The sequence below is a fragment of the Fundulus heteroclitus genome, chromosome 17 (genome assembly GCF_011125445.2).
Source record: "Fundulus heteroclitus isolate FHET01 chromosome 17, MU-UCD_Fhet_4.1, whole genome shotgun sequence".
Lineage (NCBI taxonomy): Eukaryota > Metazoa > Chordata > Actinopteri > Cyprinodontiformes > Fundulidae > Fundulus > Fundulus heteroclitus.
In genome coordinates this window covers 10,545,916-10,565,858 of record NC_046377.1, presented here as the reverse complement: position 1 = coordinate 10,565,858, position 19,943 = coordinate 10,545,916, and positions in this window count along the sequence as shown.

Below are 19,943 nucleotides of genomic sequence, written 5' to 3'. Positions count from 1 at the left end.
ATGGTGATGTTAAGCAAGTTGCAGTCGCAAAGTATTTTGCATTTCTGACTGATCAGGGCAGGAAATTGACTGTACTGTCTGTCCAGAGCCCAGCTAAACATACTTTTAACAAGCCTTTTAAAAATGAAAGCATCAGAAATCATTATTTTACACACTGTCATCTGGTGAAATTTGGTATTACAGTAAGATACAGTCTGTGACCGATCGATAAGGTGATTCCCCCAGAACTTGATGGACAGGGGTGTTGAGAGTAGGACCAAAACCTGCGAATGGCAGGGATTGCTCAGAGTTTTTACAGGCCTGGAGCTTTCATAGAGATCTAATTTTTCTCCTATTTCTGAATACACAAGATATTTACAGGATGGAAAGACCATTTCATGTCGATCTGAATTAAACCTATGTATTCTAGGTTTAGAGCAAAGATGCCTGACTTAATTGGAGTCTAAATTTGGACTGTGCTTAGACTTGACATGGGCCCCCGAAAAATCTTTAGATAATAAAGAAATGACAGAAAGCATGAACCAAAACTTAAATACTGCTTTGTTTGGTTCAATAAGAATTAATTTGGGCCTTTTTTTGTTGATGTGTAGTAAAAGATTTGGTGTGCCGTTTATTTAGGAGCTGGAGATAAAAAAGAATTGTGAAAGGCATATTTGTATGTTTGAACTGTGCTGGTGGATAGAAAAGTCGTGCATTTTGATCTAGGTGTCATAAAACATTTGGGCTGTACAGGCTGTTCACCAGAAAAGTTGCTTTTAACATATCACCAAAGACAAAGTTCAGTTTGTTTCAATAAAAGAGAATGACCAGCAGTTTTAGAAAGAATTTCCGACCCATATTGTATTCTCTTACAGTGGCAGAACGTCTGTGACAGAGTTGCTCCTATCACAGAGATGCTGCAGCACAAACATTATTTCTCTGTGGCAGATGAGGAATGGAGTTTAATTTCTACAGTAATTGTACACATTTTCTTGTAGCAACAGTAAAACCCTGGCTGGTACACATGAAGAATCCATTACTTTTGTTTTTTTTGCAGGTCATGAATTGTGTGGTTGTCTAAGTCATCAAGTAAAGGTACTGTGGACGTAATTACATTCCTGAATTTGAGCCCAGCTTGAATTCCTTGTTGTTTTGCTTGTCAGTCAAAAACCGTTCTACATTTCGAATTTTAATAAATGTCTAAAAACATTATGAAGGAATGTAACTTAAGTCTAACAGCTTTAGACTTAACATTTAGGGTATTGTTGAGATATATTTTCCACCAACAATATGCTAGGAGCAAATATGACCGTTTAGACTGTGGACACGACCATTTAGACAGGTTGATTAAATATTTTTAACAAGTTACTGTTATAACTCAGAATGAATGTCGAATTTCACTTCAAGTATAAAATATATAGTTTAGATATTTTTATGCAAAGAAATTTTCAGTTATATTGCTGTAAGTTGGTGGAAAAGTAAATAAATCCTTCGCACACCATCTGACAGGCCATTAGTCTTTCATCTATTTGATGACAAGGGTAAGGGAACTATTACCACTATTTTTACATAACTCCCATTCAGAAAATGTTAAAAAGTCCTTTCAGTTTTTCCACTGACCAGTGTGTATGCCTGTACTTTGATTAGAAATAAAATTGTACAAGCTACATGATCTAAAACACAATCTTCTTTCTAAATCCTTAAGTTTTTGTTTGCTTCAACCCCAAAAACTCATCATCTTCCAGGACCAGGATGTGGGGGCAGCACAATCAGGAGGGATGCTCAGACTTTCTTTTACCCAGACACCTCCTCCAGCTCGTCTGGGGAAAGCCCTGATTCTGATTTTCTTTACCTTTTTCTCGCTATGATGACATCTTGATATTCTCAGCTCCCATTACTCAACTTCATACTAACACAGATGTCGGTAATCCAACAATAAGTTTTAACTGCGTTAAATTTTTAAAGGAAGCTTTATTTAAAACTTCTAGTAATTACATTTGGCGTTACATCCTTAAACGGTGTGCTGCTGTGTGCCTTCCTCTGTTATCTGTGCATATGGGTTGCTTATGACCTGGCTCAAATGCCCTAACAAAAAGGGAGACACACCATGTATAATAATTTTGAAATAAAGATTTTTATTATTTTTATTTTAATCATACTATGGTTAAAACCAAAACTGTCAATATGAAGTCAGAAAGTATGTGAAATCAGTGGTGTATGAGTGGAGAATGTATGTAGAAGTGCAATGTGCCTGCAAAGCAAAAGGCTGCAGCAAACATATGGAGGACAGCAGAAAGATTAGTTGGCTCCCAGGGTTTCAAAAGCTGAGGGCCTTACCAGGTCTAACCTAACCACAAGGGATTGTAACAATGGACCATATTTTACAATAGGTGAGAACTGGAAGGTAGACCAATCAGTAAATCGAGATCTTCACCTTTCAGCTTGGCTCTCTCTTCACCACAAGAGATCGGTGCAGCATACGCATCACTGCAGTGGCCACACTAATCCACCCATCGATCTTACACTCCGTTCTCCCATTGCTCGTTAATAAGGCCCACTCTCCCGTTTGAGCCCCCCACCCCCCCCACCCCACCCCACCCCACCCGCCCCCCCCTGCCAACCTGAACCTTGAGTTAACTGGGGTGTTGACAAGGGCTAAATGCCCCCTGTAGAGCCTTGCATGGCAAACTGGCTCTGGGTGATGGGTCAGATGACAAGCATCTCACAAGCTTTCATGACCATTTTAACGAGGTGTCGCCCAGTAGCCAGTGCCCCACCTTGGAGCCAGGCCGGGGATTGGGGCACGTCCGCAAGCACGTGGTGGTTGGGTTACTCCTTGTGGGACCCGGGTTGAGTGAATGAGTGACACCAGGCCGTCCACCAATGGACCCACCCTCTGCAGGGGGAACCATGAGGGATCGGTGCAAAGAGCATTGGGCTGCGGTAAAAGGCGGAGACATGCAAAAATGGTAGCACTTTAACCCGACAGATAATTGCAGCACAGAAAACCTCTGGTCAATTGCCAAGGATGCATAGATAATGGATAGATAAGAGATTAGTTACAGATAATGTGAGTTGGTCCATCATAAAGTGCAACCCTTACTGCTCCACACAGAAAAGCAACAAGCAGGTTTGGGCATTTGATCAGATTACCTTGTTGGCACCTCTCTTAAAAGATTTTCTGAACATTTACCGCTAGAATGAGAGCCCAAGAATCAGAACTTGATGGAAAGACTTTATATTCTTTCTGGTCTTAAGTGTAAAGTGACTGATGCATTGCCATTTGAAGAGTTGTTCCCCTGTTATCTCTTTTTTTCACCAACAACAGACAGACATGATTTTAATTCCTGCAACACTGGGTTTTATTTCAATGCTATAAATAACATTTTTTTTAACAAAACGTATAAAAGTTGTATAGTGTGAAGAAAATTTCAAATGGCAAGATGTTAAAACCCCTCTAATATAACTATATTACATAAAAACAGTGCTACTTTATCTATATTGTGTGCACTTTCACTAGAGTTGGTAATATTAAGCTTAAGTGTCATGGACCACCCTATCAAATAAATAAATAAGTTCCAGTTAGGTACATATCTGAAAAAACAAACAAATAAAACAACAATACATGGGAAACATTTCCTAAAATAAGCTCTTTTGCTTCACACTTGGAAAACATAGTTCCCACTTAAGAGATGACACAAGCAATGATAAAAACTGTAGAAATGCGTCTTTGAAGATACTGCACACTAGAGACACCAGAGAAGCAAATTTTCTCGCTTCCACACATTTCAGAGTTATTGTTCTGTCAGAGCCCTAGTGAGGCTCCTTAAGGCCAATAAACCTTACCAATGTGTTGACCTTGTCCAAAAGTAATGATGAAAAAGGCTAATTTCTGTGGTTTGGAGGCAACAGTGATGCATGGCTTGAGTTTAGCTTGCGGCGAGCTGCTCCAGGGACATTCTTATGCAGCGCTAAATGTCACACCCTGATGGAATGCACAAATATCTGTAGATATCAAGTGTGAGAGAGGGGTTGTTTCAATAAACACTTCAAATTCAAGTGTGATGTGCAAATATTCCAAATATACTTTGAAAGCTACTGAATGAACTTTGCCTGTACAGATTTACTGAGAGATTTACATTTACTGTGCCAGTCAGAGGTTTATTGACATTATTCATGCATTATTGATACAGACATCATATTATTTTTCAGCTTTTATTGAGGCACTTGAGCTGTGTTTTTATTATGGTGGAATGATCATATAACAAAGAGCTTTAATGAATTTGAAATGCATGAACTGGAAAGATATATTTAAATATAATGCTAATTTGCTGTAAGCCCCATCCCTGTGGCATATGTTTGAATATACTTTGATACTAAATCATTAAAAATGTTTTTTTCTTTTTTCTCTTCTCCTTTTTTGTCTTCGTCTTTTTCTTCATCTTCTTCTCCTTCGACTTATTATTGTTATTTAAAAAGGAAATTATTTTCTATTTGATTGCAATGGACATTTTCAGAAAATGTTGAGATTTGTGTACCATGTAACCAAAATAATCATATACTTGCACATGCATGTTAAACTTGTTAATTTTGTTAAAAGATGTCATGAAAAAAATAAAAAACTGCCTTTTGTACAGCATGTCTATAAAATCTACATGAAATTTAGTTGACGGAAATGCAGCAAGATTTAGTCAATTAAAATTAGATTAAAACTAAAATGGCCTAAAACAAAATTCCATTTTAGATTGACTAACGCGTGTCTAACCTGTACTTCCCCCACGATAACGTTGAACCATTAATACCAATGTTTTTTAACAAAATTCCTCTGCCTGCAATGCGTTTGTAATGTAAAATCACAGAATGTTTTCGGGGGGAAAGTAAGTTCAGCTTCTGCAGGTAAGGGGCAGTTACATTTGGGACAAATTGCGATCGCTGATTGGTCAGTTACTGACGAGCATCCAAGATTGATTGACAGTGCGCCTTATTTGGTCAAATGTCCCTTTGCAAGTCACAGACTTGGGTTTCTGATCACTCAAATGACTGAGCTCCTTTAAACTGGTATGTTTGATGCCATGGATTAGCATTGCCCCTAAATATTTAATATTGTTGAGGTTAACACTAGCCTGCTTTATCTATTCATAAAATCCCCTTTGATGCATTTTTTTTGATCAGTATGCTGTTAGAAAGCCCAATAGTATCCAGGTGTTACCCACCAAACCAACAGGGTCCCCTCCAGTGAAAGGAAATTGGTCAGCAATGTGTAGAAACCGCTTAGGAACCAGCCAAGGTTCAAACCAATCACAATTTCAAACATGTTAGTAAACAAGTGTCGATATCCTCACTGAAGTATAAAGAAAACCGTATTCAAATTTGAAGCTGCCCGCATAGACAAACCAAATGTCTCCTGGAGAAATTTTCTGCTTACAAGAGCTTATATGACAAAGACAGAAAGTGGATTTGGAAGTGATCCTGTTGCAGTCCATAGGGTGGAATTATAACATGGAGGAGGATTATCACCAAATTCTGCAACTAAACCTCAAATCAGCAGGTAAAGGGTTTAAAGTTGTACATGTTTTGGTGCAGCACATAAAATATGAACTAGACTGTCTATGGATAAAGCAAACTGACAAAGTTCAGGACCATGCTTTGAAGTCAGGTAAATGTCAGATGGTCAGAAGGTCAAATCAATTTAAAACTCTTCTAACAATTCTGCCAGGAATACCAATCAAACATCCATCCAGAATAATGCCAACAGGCTGCTAATAGATAAAAACTATGGTTCCTGCACAACTTGCTCAGGGACATTTGAGCAGATGTTATGTCCACATATGAATTCGAGCAAGATAATTTGAGTATAAGCACAAATTCCAAATGAATTCAAACTTGCGCACCAAAGTTTTAGTATGATCATTCCATCCTGAAAACAATAATGATGTAAGTCCATCAGAATCAAACCAAAATGACTGCTACTCATGCCCATAAGCATATTTAAAAGTCTAACTAGCACAGTATGTGAAACTTTCCTTCAAAATGCATAAAGCTACCCCCACAGCTAAATGCAGACTTTTTACAGTTTAATGTTATTTGAAACCTGGGTTATTTGTGCTCAATAACACATAAAAGCTTGGCTAAATGTCAGCTTTGCACCACATTTACACTTTTAATAAATAAGTCTCACTCTCAGAGCTTTGCAAATGTGGGTCAAAATTGGATGCTTCGACAATTAGCAGTCTAAGATACGTTAATTTTACTGTAATTTACTATAAAATGAGAATGTAGGCTTCATTCCAGAGTATAAGCAGGGTTCCCTTTGGAGAGGGATTGAGAGACGGAGGCAGAGATCAAGACAGAAAATTAAAGAGGGCAAATGGGAGACATACTGTACATGAAGAGGAAAAGTGAAAGAAAAAAGATAAGGAGTGATCAGCAAAGACATGAGAAGGGAAACGATAAGGGACAAATTGGTCTTAAAGAGCCATGATGGGCTAAATTAGCAAAGCTATTTCTGTTTCATGCCTTAGGCTAAATTTCACTCTCTCATGATATAGATGAATGTGAGACCTTAGTGTTTGCTTACAGTCTTTGAGTAGGATAGGAGTAGTGACATTTAAGAGTCCTCTTTGTTACTCGTCAGTGTTACATGTGGCTGAGAAGGCATGGAAGCCTGTTTGTATGTTTTTAATACTGTAAATTGGAAACAAATAACATAAAAGTATTACTGCATATAAGAAAGTCAAAGATTTCTAACTTTATGATTTAAAAATAATTCGGAAATATGCCTGTGCAAATTATGTTATCCGGGTCATCGCAACAGCAAACAGGCTGATCGAAAGTCCGGTTGCCTCCGATTTAAGCCTTTTCCAATTCTGAGATATGCTTTTTTGTAGATGCAGTTCCATTGGCATTTAAAATGAGATTTTAGTTCGCATTTTAGTTTATCATATTTGAAAATGTTAAAACAAACTTCAGAGTGTATCTTTTGTTCAGGCTTTTCTGAGTATTACAGAAACTGCCGAGATCTTTTTCGGGGCGAAATTGGCAAAGTGGTTACAGATGATAAAATGACAACTGTGAATACACTCTCTGAACACACAAGAGGCTGGACCTTGGAGCAGATGAGCGCACTGGTGCTGTCTGATACTGTCGGCTCAGAAAAGGAAACCGAAACTACAGTTCATACAGACTCACCAAAATTGCATAAAAACATATTGGAAGAAGTGTTACCTGGTCCAATAAATCTGGATTTTCAGCTGCAAAATTCCAAAAATAAGGTCAGAATTTTGTGTAAACAATAAGGAAGCATAGATCAGTTCTGCATTGCATTAGAGGTTCTGGTAGGACGTGGTTGAGTAAAGAAATGGGGGAATAGTTTATCGGCACACTTAAAACCTACCAGTTCATCACTTAACCTCCTACCCTAAGTAGACTCCCACCCAGGATACTTTAATGTCGTTTCTGACCATGTCCATCTCCTTATAATTGCAGTATAGCCAACCTTATACTGGCATCATCCAACAGAATAATGTGCCATTGTCACAAAGCTCAACTCATTTCAAACGGGTTTCTTGAACAGGACAAGCGGCCTCCATAGTCCCCACATGTGGACTGTGAAATAAACAAATTTTCTTCTGGTTAAAGATCAAGTGGTTCCTCTTTAGGAATATTGACTGAACAGTTGGTTTTACATTCCTACAAAACGTAAAAGCAACAAAGGCTGTGATCAATGTCCATCACCCTTTGATGACAAATGTGTCACAGAGACATGTTGTTAAACTCTCTCGTGAATGGCACTTGTGAATCAGTCCTTTCTACTAATTTCAGTAATGTATTATCAAAAGACATTTCTCACTTTCATTTGAGGGCATACTTATCATTCCCTTTTGTTAAGTGACCTCAGAGAGAGAGGGAAAAAAAGCAAAGTGCTTCTGCAGAGTGCAGACCGCTGGGTTTTCTAATGGCTCAAAGCTCAAAGAAAAGAAGCTGACTATTAAAATTGGTTGAACAAAAGGTCACTAAATAACACATAAGTGTTGCCATTCCAAAGTACATGCATAATAAACATGTGGATGTTAACAGAGGAGAGGCCTTTAGGGTTTCATTATAACTGCAGCTGGAACAACCAGTTTGTCTCTAGTCTCCTTGATAGATATTGATAGTCAGGAGCGATGTACAGGAATGTATGATCGCCTCAGGTTTAGGTATGGATTGTAGTATTTTTTTAATATCTAGAACGAACAATAATAAAAAAAAAGAATTAGAACTTAAAACCCCTCTTTTAAGCCATAAAAGTAGCAAGATCTCTTCGCCTAATACTGAATTTTAATACTTTACTTTAAGGCGGAAATGAAATCAAAATCTGGACCACCCAAGTGTCAGCACCACAGAGCAACCACAGAATAAACGACCTTAGTCGAGGTCTGACTCGGTGGCATTTAAATGCTAACAAATAAATCCTAAGTCTCTGCGGTCATGCTGCGCCAACGCTCGTCTTTCAGCTTGGAAAACAGTGTTGGCACAACAGCTGTTTGAAATGGACTGGGCTCACTTCAAGATTACTTCCGGCAGCTTTGGACAGTGTCAGCTCTCCTTTCCTGAGGTGGAGGAAAAACCCTTTTTGACCGGTGGTGTGTCTACTCAGCTCAGTGGAAGAGTTCATATCTGGGGTGGATGAGTTAGGTGAGGGGTGGCTTCAAATAATAAGACAGAGACCTTGGGGAATCACATGAGCTAGCTCAGATGTACAGTCAGGGATAAATCTGGCTCCACTATCTTTCCCCATTATGGGTGCCTGAGCATGACCTTTAGCCTCAGAAAGCTCCCCGGGCACTGTACACTGCCCACCGCTCCCTAAGGGATGGGCTACATGCAGTAGACACATTTTATTGGAATGCACAATTGCAATGAAAAATATTTATTTTCTTTCTTTTTATCTGTAAAGATTCTTTCCTTTAGGGGCTTGTAATAAACCCTACAAATACAAACAGGAAGTGACGGTATATCACTTCCGCTGTGATAAATTCCTATGGCATCACTGACATTGGAAGTTCTGAAATCACAAGCGTGTAATCACTTTACAGAATTCAGCCTAGCTTTGTCATTACAAACAAAATATATTTTAACTTTGTTCAAAAGTTTCTGGATTTCTAAGTTAAATAAGAGCTATTAGGGTTAATAAAACTCCTGCTCAGTCTCATATGGGAACACGTTGCATATACTATGTCAGGGCTGCAGATGACACTGGAAAATAGTCTAGCAGAAACACTAGGCGGCCAGCAGATGGAAGTTTTCTTTGTTTAAACCTATCCTACAAGGCCATTCGAGGTGACCTGCAGAAAAGACAGTCCAGTAAATCAAAGAGGATATCTGAGATCTTTGAGCTTCATTATAATAATTGCCTCCTCATCCTTAAGATTTTTATTCAGTGTTTTGTTCAGTTTTCATGTTTTTGGTGTAATGCTCATATTTTGTTTCAAGTTGTTCATTTCAGATTGACAGTGTTTTAGAAGTCTGGTTCATTTGTAAACAGTGTACTATTTACTTCCTGTTTGCTGTTTTAGTTGATCTTTTTGAGTCAGACATGTACCAAGTCATTGTTTTTCTGTATTTCATTTTCCCTGCCTGTTTTTGGACAGCTTTGGTTTTCTTTATTAGTTACAACATTCATCATAAACCTTCCCACCTTCTGTCTGCATTTAATTTTAAGATATTTGTATTGAAAAATAGGGTAATAATTAAAGTTATGGTTTAATTGGATGCATAATATCAGAAATTGTTCAGTCATCAAATACCAAAAATCTTTTTTTTTTTCAATTTTAACCAGAACCATTATTGCAAATAGAGACATAAAAATTAAAAGACGAGAAAAGCCATATGCTCCTCTGCTTTGCTTTCTGCTAATTAATTGTTCCTAAATCACTGCGTACACTGGCTGATTGTTTCATTACCATATAGTGGGAGGGTCTAGAAATAAATCACCCATGGCTGTAAAAGGAGAATGAGGCAGATCGGTTTAATGGGGGTGATGTAATCCAGAGGGCCACATCCAGTCCCAGATTTTGTGTTGAATGCAGCTCAGGATGATTTGTGAGGCCAAAGCCAACACAAGGCCAAATTGTTGATAGCAGTGTATTTACTCTCAGTTGCTGTCAGGGACCTCAGCAGTTATTTTGCCAAGTGTGCTGGCCTTGGAAGATTTGAGTGAGAGAAAAAAAACGAGATTAATTTTTCCCATACATGCAGTGTGGGCATAAGTATGTAGTCTTGCAATATAAAAATGCCCCACAGAATCAAAAAGTGATGGCAATATGGTAATTCATCCTCAACCTTTAATTATTTATGGCAATTCTGAAATAACCTTCAGCAATAAACAAAATATTAGCTGGACTGGAATAAGTAAAATTGTATGAAGTGATTTATTTTATTGCTTTGCATAAAATAAGAGATTTTCACAACTTCCATGTTGCTCATTTGATGTAACACTGCGTAGTCTTTCCTGAACAGGAGAAGAGAGGCACCTGTGGCCACAACTGGGGTAAAATATTACCTCAGAATAATCTTTTTATAAATTGAAGCCAGATTAAAGTATTAAAGTGTCATGATTTAGGTTTTTGTTTCTTTGTTTTGGACTTTTCTGGACTAATTAGTTTTCGCTCCCCTCAGCCAACAGCCCTCTGTCCTCATCCAATCTGCTCAGTCCACTCCTCAGTTTCTAGTAATTACTGTCAACTCTGCTCACTTATTTACCTGCCTGCATATACCTGCCTCTTTGATCCACTCACTGCCAGGACGTCTCATATTGCTTGTTGCGTACTGCCACCGAGCCTTTACAAATTTATGTGCGCTCAGTTTATACGTTTCCCTGTGAGTAACCGCCTCTTGCTTTGCCCATTCTGGTAGTTCCTCAGTACGCATCGCCTGTTCTGGTCAGCCCCTGCCTTCATCATCTGGTTTGTCCTGTCACTGCCTGCAACCCCTGGTCAGTCTGATTCTGCTTGCCTGCCTTCCCTGCCACTACTCATCCGTCCAGTGTGGTTTGGCCTGCATGCCTAGTCAATCACTACTCATCGTCTCAAACCTTTTAAAAAACATACTGTGTTTGGCTGATTATTGGGTTCTCCAGCGCTAGTCATTACATAAAGTCCATTTAAGGCATATTTAGACCACCTTTGCTACCCAGTTCCTCACCTGTCATGCACAAAAAGGCAGCGTCCATATAGTTTACTCGGTGAGCTGAGGATAGTGACAGCGTTAGAAATGTAAAACAACCAACAAGAGATCTCAAGTTTTCAGTGTTGGATGTTGAATTACCAGATGGACAATACGTCTGTTGAGGAAAATGGGTATAGATCAAGGAGCTGCGATAAGACTGAGAAATTAAACAGCTAGCACAAAGTCAACTTGAACTAGTAATTTTAGCTGACCTTTGAATTTATTCAGATTTATCATTATATGACTTATGCTGTCCTAAAAACCAATTCAATACTGTGAGCCCCATTATACTGTGCTGACTATCTTTATTTAGTTGTTTTTGTTTTTTGTTTTGCAGAGTCAAAGTCTAACAGTTTGACTCACCAGTCATAGCTGCACCAAATAATAAAAAGTTGTAAATATTGTGGTTATATTTAATATAGCATGATAAATCTAACATACAGTATATATATATATATATATATATATATATATATATATATATATATATATATACAATTTTTATTTATTTTTCATTTTAGGCCATATCTACCAGTCCTAGTAGGAAATAGCAATAACATTGGTAGTTATGTTATACTTGTTAGGAAAAATCTGTTATGAAGCTATAAGTATTTGTGGAGCACTTTGTAGTTATAGTCAACGTCTAGAATGCAATGTGACATGCTGACATATTTTTGAAGGATTATAAGCAAACTTTATGCCTATCTGCATGGCATAAAGTGGTCTGCAGCAGAGTTTGCACACATATTCTGCCAGGGTATTTTTCATAGATGCATCTGGATAACTTTCCAAATCCATTTAATACACAATGTCAGACATCGATAGGGTGACAAAGGTTTGCTTTTCAGGGTAAAGTTCAGTTCTCACAATCTGCCATCATGAGGTGTCCTACAAGCTGACAGATGTTAAATGCTGCTGTTTGGAAGGTTCTATGTCTTTTATTTTGTCTGAAGGTGAATCAAGTGTCTGCAAGTAGGTTTAAAGTTTTGAAACGTGTCGCTAATGTTTGCCGTGCTTTTCCTACTCTGTGACCTTTGTTTTAAGTGGACCTGAACAGTTCAGTGTTTGTGACCATTTGTCCTTTCGACTGCTCCCTTATTCAGGGGTTGCCACCGCAAGTCACTCCTACTTGCACACAGACTTGGCAAAGTCTCTTCCTGATGCAACTGGGATTCAAACTAGGGTCCCTCATATTGGAGATATAAAAACCACAGTGGGACACTTTATGACCTTTTGTCTGTAATATTAAAAAAGTCCCATTTAAACAGATATAAACATATTTTACCTTGGGCAAGAATATAGACAATTTCTGAATTTATTGGAGAAAGAAATCAAATAGTAATAGCCTTACTCTCAATGTTTACTTCATTAAATAGTCCCTTCATTCTTAGTTTCTTTTCAGGAAAGTATATATTGCAGATTTGATTGGAAACAGCAAGCAGCACCTTGATGTCATAAGCAAATAGAACAGCTTTAGTTTTGGGGTTGTTCTGTTTGTTTTGAAATAAGTTAACTGTCTATATATTATAGTATAGTAACCTGTAATTTATTGTTATTCTACGTATTGTAAATGAGAACTATCCAATGAAGCTAAAATCCATCTTCCTTGTCTGGGGAGACCTATATCACCTCCTACTCAATTGCAATTGAATAAGGAGCGATATTTCTGTCATGATCAGTCTCCACAGTAACCAATTGTTGTAAAGGGAACTTTTTCTAGAGACAGCAAGGCTGCTGCAAATATGCACACACCAATCCTTCACTGGATAGTTTGGATTCTTGTAAGGAATACAAGTACCATTTTGTTCAAGTATACGTAATCTTCTGACTGTGTATACACTTTATGTGTGTTTTTTGAAATAGTTAAATACAAATTTGGATAAAATGGTCCAAACAGGTATATCCTTACATTGAAATTTTGCATTTTTGACTTGCCCTATAATTGGCCCTTCTTCAATAACAGATATAAAAACAGCATATAGTTATGATTTGTTTGGGTTTTTATTTGGTTTTATGTCAAGCGTCTACAAAAGGTACAGTACTACTTGAAGTAACTTTCTGTACAAGCAAATTTACAAGCTTCTCCAAATTTATTTCTGCCCGGAACAAGTAAACCGAGGGAAATGTAGCAGCAAGCTGGGAGGAGGAATATGGCAACAGCGGGTCTGGAAATTAACACAAGGGTCATTGATCTTTGAAAGGGAGCCAAGGCATTTCAGATTTAGCATTTATTCCAACTGCACAACATTAATTGCTTGGTTCTAACAAAGAAACACACAATCCCCGTACTAAGGATGCTCAAGCACAACCTGAATATCTTATCTAAAGGCATTTGGGAAGGAGTATGATTGCCATCTAGACTGACTTATGCAGTTTAGTGCTCTGATGGAGAGAAGTGAATGTTTTTTTAAGGAGAAAGTGGAGAGGCCAAACATATGTTTAAGATCATCAAGTGGGTTTCTTGACTCCATTTGAAGCTGAACGTTTCTCAAGAGGAAGCTTGTTTTCCTTAAATGCAAATGACAATTCAGGCCGCACACAGCCAAGGGAGGGACAATGAGCCTAACCAACTTATGCGATAATTGAAAGATGGCTCCACTTTGTAAGCATCCATAGTCTAGCTCCATCAGATCGCGCTGAGCTTCCTTGCCTACTGTAACAACGAGGCCTTGGCTGTCAGCATGTCTTGGCCGGCGCCGCCGCTTCCAGCAGGAGTGAGTCTCAGTTGGCTAATAATGACAAACCGACTCAGCGGATGCAATGTGGCACTACCAACAAGTGGGCATTCCAGCAACACATTTCCTTCTGTAGGGCCAACCCAATGTTTCTGTCACTCATAAATTATTTTGGTGCAATACACAGCGCTACATGGCAGCCAAATTGTGTTTTCATTGCGAACTGGCGAGTCACAGAAGGGGGAAAGGTTCAGAAAACAAGACTGATGATTGAAACCAGCACTGTATAAGTGCCTGTCAGCTATTGTCATCTGATTGGGGTGAAATATTCGTGCGACTGTATATAGGGGGATGCTGTTGTCTGCTACAGTCTATCCTCATTATCTACCTGTCTGCCTGTCTGAAGCTGATTCGGTCCATCTTGTGCTTCACCCTCCCTTGATACGGGTCTTGAGTGCACTCATTGTTGCATTTCTCCCTTGTCAGAAAGTCAGACCCAGCAGAGAGGAAAAAAGAAAGAAAGAAAGAAAAGCTGCTTAGCCAGTCACCCTCTGTCATCGACAAGAGCTTACGGGGGGACAGTGTAGCCGAATCCCCACACCTTTTTGTGACAGATTCCAGGTGGGACAGAAGACAGCTGGAAAGAGAGAGAGACAGGTTTTGTCTCAAATCAAGTAGGGAGAAGAAGAGGCGGATGGTGCCTAAGGAAAGAAAGACCCCAAACAGGAGGACAGGTGGGCCTGTGTGCTTTTCGATGAAACACACTCGTCATTCCCTGCACTGTGAAATAGTGCAGCCACAAACAGGCTCTCTCTGTGGATGCCGCCGCTGCTGTCAACTCGACATGGCTCCACCTATCAATGCTGACAGGGAAATCCATCCTCTGTCCTCTTGGAGAGGCCACAGCGAGACACACCAACTTAGACACGTGTAATGCCACACTGACATGTGAAGACACACTCTGTCGTGCCAAGACACAGCCCATAAGAAAACCTACCACCTGTTGTCTCCCTCAGTCCCACGCCTTGCTGTAAACGCCAAGCTTTCATCGCTGTCCAGCAGAACCTGGAGAATCACCAACCCGAGCTGCTCGTTGCCAAGCAGACAAACAGGTCTATTTTGGTGGCCCAGACAAGAAAAACACTTAAACGACGCCGTTCCAGACATAACAATAACACTAGGAGTATGAAGAAGATGGCAACATTTCGGGTAACATTTTGTAGGACAAAACCAAAGATGGTAATGACATTTATTAAATGGTCATAGGGCGGAATGATTTAGAAAAAAAAGCATACTGACTAAAATAGAAATCCTATTGATCGATATCGATAATTATCAAAAAATGCAAAACATTTATTTTAAGTGCAGCCCTGACCATTTTATGCTGTAGCTTAATGGCCTATTTTTAGATACAGAACACACAAACATTAAATTCAAAGTCAACCCTTAATTCAACCATCTTTTACCAAAACGGCAAGTTTTGAAATTGCTTGCTGATGAAGCGTTGCTGGGTCTGCGTTTGTGATTGGTTGGGAGGATGTAATGACAGCCTACATGGCTCGAATTCAAAAGGAAGGAAAACTGTTATTCTATTAACTTTTTTCCCCTAACGCACCACATGTCTGTCTATTGACATATATTATTATTGAATTATCATCCAGCTCTAAATGGTCATATGTATTAGATGTGCTTTGTTTATTTTTTAAGTGTGGTGGTGATGTAGTTTATGCAATTTGTGTTTGTTTTTATGTGATATTTGTTTGTAAAATACAATCTAAAATTATATAAATACGACTAAAAGATGAGACAAAGAGAGCTAAATGGCCTTTACAGCCAGAGCTTTGCATATTTTGCTGTCATGATCCACAGGTAGATATATTTTGGTTTTCTTCTTTGTTTGAGGTCTTATTTATTAGTTATTTATGACAGTCAAATCCAAAATGCACGGAGACAACACAGAAGGACTATTTCAACTAGAAAAATTTGCATTTCCTGCGAAAATGCACTGTGAATGCAGATAGCTGAATGATTAAGCAAAAGATGCAGAAGATCTTTGAAGAAGAGAAAAAATAGCTGAAAAGCATTGAAGAAGTTGAAAAAGTTGAAGAAGTTGAAAAAGTTGAAGAATTTGAAAGAGTTGAAGAATTTGAACATGAAAGAATAATAGCTGAATTATTAGAATAAGAAAAAACTGAGGGAAAGGCACCAAACATTTCCTAACTCATTCTAAACACTGAATCGTTTAACAAAGCATAAGTAGAATTTCAAACTTGAATATACTGGTGCCATATGTGGGCCTGCATTTCTAGGGAGTATAAGGGGTTTCGCCCCCATTGAAAAGCATTGGATGTTTGACACCTCCTAACTTGGAGATGCTTTACGTGACGAGGCCCAAACTTATTGTGGAGCATTCTGTATAAAGGAGGTACAGACTCTGTAAAGCAGAAGTTTGTCCGAGCTTCCTAGAGCTACTTCCAATTAGCAACATGCTAACCATTAGCCGCTAACATGGTTGTGCTCAGGATCACCGGGTGATTGTACTCTGTCAGTTTGGTCCAAATCCTGTTCTGGGAAGTGCCTCAAATAGGGGTGCCAATACTTAATGTCGCCAAACGTCACCAAAGTTCATGGGTCAGATTGGCCTCCTTTAGCAACTCAGCCTCACCACATCTGGGCCCAGAACTCAACATTTGACCAAAATGGTCAGTAGCGCCATTTCCCACAGGTGGGTGGTGCTGTATTGGCCAATTGGGTCGTGTCTGGGCATCATGCCAGGTCCTGTTGAAAGCAAAGGCCCAAAAGGAAAGCATGTGAAATCCAAAATGGAATAGAAAAATGACACATAGCTGAAAGTCACTTGAAAATTTTAAAATGTCAAGAGGAAGTGACTGTGCGAATTTCAGATTCCTACATTAATCACAGCAACTGCGGTGAGCGTGGAAAGTTGCCATTCTATCTCAATTGATCCTCTCCCTCTGGCCCTCAGAGTTCCGTCGTCATGGTAACTCACTGACACACCTGCAGCGGCCAGTCTATCAAAGTGCAGAGACTTTGCTCACAATAAGTCAAATTGGATTATAATGGAGAACTTTGCCCCGAACAACGCTTCATATCTCCTGATCCCTAAATGGTAGAGACGTAATCTTTTCTGCGTTTATTTCTTAACGGATAGGGGAAGAAGACTTGCTATCGGTTTTTGAAGGAAATATTTTAATAAAGGCGTAAAAAATTATGATGTAAAGGGAATTTTTAATGAATTTCAAAAATCCTCTATAAACGGTCCCGAACAAATCGCTCTAGCTGAAAAAGTGTAAGAGATATCAAATTAATTCTTTCACTGTGAGTATCAGCAGGCTTTTGAGGACTATGTTGCTCATTTTTATGTTTGTACAAAAATCTGTGTAGGCACAGTGACGATGTAAAAAAGTGGATCATGTGGAACAATGCAGCTCTAAAGCATTTTCAGGATTTTGCACATTCGCTACTCCCGAACAAATTGTTCCTGCGGAAAAACCGTAACAGTTATCCACAAAATTCCTTTTTTGTGAGTGCCAGAAGGGTCGGGACATTCATATGTGAAAGTCTCATGCCTGTACATCAAACGGTTTAGGAGTAGCGACGATGCGAAAACGTGTGATGTTTTGGATTTTCAGACGTCATTTTTCAAAACCACTCCATAGGAAATGAATGGGGGAGGTTTGGGGTTTGTGTCGCTCTGAGGTGATTTGCGAAAAATCTATAAATGCTACACCAATGAGGGTTACATTTCCTGAATCCAGACAAAAATTCCTACGTTTTGATGTATAATTTATGTGGATAAGTTGAAAATTGAGCGAGTGAGAAGAAGTTGTTCGGAGAAGAAGAATTTGTTGAATTTCTAGAGTGCGCACTCTATAACTGCCTCCTTGACGACCATAGCAACGCATGTTATTTGCTGAATTTCTTGAAAAGCCAAAATTATTTTAAGGAGGTACTATATGAAAATGGTAAAAGATATGAAAAAGCTGAAATAGACCATAATAGCTGAAAGATATCACTACATTTTAAAAGTTGAATGGCGTTTCTAGCTGAAAGTAGGCTGAAGCAGTAAGCTGTCAAAAAGCAGCTGAAATGAGCGGAATTTTAGTGAATTACATTCATTTCCTATGGGAGAAAAAAAGCTGAAAATTTGCAGAAAAAGCTGAATATTTTAAAAAGTTGAAGAGTTAAAAGTACAAAAAGACATAGTCATCCATTCCAGAAGAAGCTGAATAGTTTAAAAGTTGAATGGTTGAAATGGGAGAAAAATTGTAGGAGGAGAAGCGAATCAAACTTTAAACAGGAAAAACGCATTAGGAAGAATAAACACTAAGAAGAAGAATAAAGAATAAAGAGAAACAGGATCTCAAGAACTGTGAATGCCTACTGCATTCACAGTAATAAAACCAACTGGATATGGCATGATCTTACTGTTATTTTAGTATTGGCCGGATTGCCTCTTGCTTTTTAGTTGCTTTTCTGATTTGATTTTTGTTTCCTTGATCAGTCATCTTCCTTTCTTTTCCTGCTCTGCGCTCTTCCCCACTGACGCTCTCTCTCCTTCTCCTCTGTATTTCAGCTCCCCGGTTACCAGTGTTCCCTGCTGGATTGTTCTGTTTCCCTCAGTCTGGTATGCGGTCCTGTTCCTTTAATGCCACAAATTGTAAGTTTGTGTTTTTTTAATTACATATTTTAACTCCATTAAGCCTCTGGTCTGCTCACATTTGGGTCAACTAGAGCTACAAACCATGACATTGGCATCCATGTATTTTGTGTAGAATTGTACAGGTTGCATAGGAGGTGGTGCCACCAAGCCTGTAAGCAGGTTCCTAAGGTTGTAAATAAAAGCTTGTGGAGCGCGAGGTGGACACGGACATAGGCTCTGCAGCAGAGTTTAGGGCAGACGTGAGGTAAGACACAGCAGACTCCCATAAACTAATCCCTTGCATCCCCCTTCCCTGATCAAGTAACGCGAACACCCCTGCAACTGCCTGAACAATGCAATACCTCCCCCGCATACAGCAGCCAAAATAAGTGACCCTGCTACAACTCCACAACCAACAGAACATTCCCAGATTCTTGTAAAACACCTAAAAGTCCCACAAAGACAGCCAACCTAAAAAGCGCAACTCTTAACCAAAAATGGCGTACTGTACATCTTATAATATGTGCAGGTAAACTTAATCAAGAGGATGATAACTGCAAGCCCCCACACTCCAGCCCCCCACCTCATCTATCCACCCACCCACCCACACTCACACACAGATGCTACTGTACATGCAAGTGGAGACCAACATGAAACCCAAGAGCACATTTCTAATTTGGTTGAGATAGTGTTGCATATTGATGCAGGATTTTTGAAAAAGAAACGATGGAATCAGTTTTAATGTGTTTTTGCATTGGCTGAACTCAGAGATTATTTCTAACGTGTGTCGTTTTTGGTGTCCTGTTTGCACTGCGCTGTCAGGTGCATAGGAAGACATGGTCACTGTGGGAAAAATACAGTTTAGCTGTTTTAAAACACTTTAAAACAGCATTAAGTGCCTCTTCTCTGACTTGCTGTAGCTCGTGCTTAAACAGGAACAGTACTTGGATGAGCAGCTTATAGTAAAGGTGTTTACACTGAAAAGGAATTGTGTTGTTGAAACTCTGCGTCACAGCTGTTTGAAGTTTGTTGCTCAACTCTGGTCATGCTTTCAGATTGCATTTAACATAATTGGCCACATGCACATTATGCCTCACAGAATTATTAAAGGCAATGATATAACCACTAAAAAAAACATACATATTTTTAAGTGACAGGCAGAGAAGAGGCCGTGAACTTTAGAAGAGAAGGCTGTAATGGAGTGTTGATCTAATTGTGTTGACTTGCAGACTGTTGGTTTAGGAGAGACTGATTGATAGACTAAGTCTGAGGACAGAGATAATTAGATAATGGGAGCAAATGAACACAATGACACACTATGGAGACACCAGAGAGAAATGCAAGGTGGCAGATAAACCTGATCAGATGAAATGCATTAAATTGAAAAGACAGGCAACATACATATGATAAACATTAGG